The sequence below is a fragment of the Mandrillus leucophaeus genome, unplaced genomic scaffold, assembly GCF_000951045.1.
Source record: "Mandrillus leucophaeus isolate KB7577 unplaced genomic scaffold, Mleu.le_1.0 Scaffold168, whole genome shotgun sequence".
Taxonomy (NCBI): Eukaryota; Metazoa; Chordata; class Mammalia; order Primates; family Cercopithecidae; genus Mandrillus; species Mandrillus leucophaeus.
In genome coordinates, this window is record NW_012101676.1 from 1,918,186 (window position 1) to 1,919,386 (window position 1,201).

A 1,201-nucleotide genomic window follows, 5' to 3' on the forward strand; every position below is an offset into this window, starting at 1 on the left:
TATTTTTCTCTCTAAGACCAGTTTACAGTCTATCAGCAGTGTGTGAGCACCTGTTTCACCACATAGACAACCCCCTCCAAGACTCTAAGGATATCATTTAGCTTTACATTACTGTCAGGTACTAAACATAGTTTTGTACATAATTTGCATTTTGTTTCTCCTGAGGTTCACTGTTTTCCATGGGTAAACAATAAATATGTTAGGACATATTTATCCAAGATGAGGCATTTGTCTCCTGGTGAGACATCTTGGTGTAATGCTGACTCTGGGGACGCTAGGCTGTTGACTGAGGTGGCTATCTACGTGTGGAGTGGAGGAGTCGTGGCCTTGGACTGAGGAGAACAAGGTCAACTTCCCGCCTCACTTGTTTCTGGCTTTTGTGACCTTGGACAAGTTTAGCTTTATATCTCCTAGTGTTAGTTTTCTTGTCTGTAAGTGTTGCCTTCTCACTGTGAGCTCACATAGCCTTTCCTCAGTATGTGTGCAGAGCTCTCTTTTTTTTTTTTTTTAATAAATTATTTAATTTGGAGGACCAAGTGCAGAATCTTCCTCCTCTTATAAGGCCACCAATCCTATCCAATTAGGAACTCATTCTAATGACGTCATTTAACCTTAATTACCTCTTACAAGTCCTGTCTAGGAATACAGTCATATTGGGGTTTTGGGCTTCAGTATACGAATTTGGGGGGATGGGGAGATAATTCAATCCATAGTAAACACTTTCTCAAAGAGTAGTTACAATGTTTATAAGAGACAATGTAGGTAAAAGTAGTTTCAGTTACATGCAGCTAAATGCAGTTTATTATCTCTTCACAGTCCTCTGCAGAAGAGTTACCTAATAAATATTATTTATTTGGCCTCAACCTAAGGTATTATTCTTTATATAGTGCCTTCCCACGAAATGATTAAAATCATGTTTATCATTTTGCAGCACAGTTTATTTCTTATAGGGTCATGGCTAAAAAAAACATGGGAAAATGACCTCACTAATAGAGTCATTAATTAAAATAAGGAAATGTAATTTCACATTTTTTTTTGGCAGCCTATTAGGTTAACAATGCTTTTAAAAATTTATTGTACAAGCCTGTAATCCCAGCACTTTGGGAGGCCGAGACAGGTGGATCACGAGGTCAGGAGATCGAGACCATCCTGGCTAACATGGTGAAACCCCGTCTCTACTAAAAAAATACAAAAAACTAGC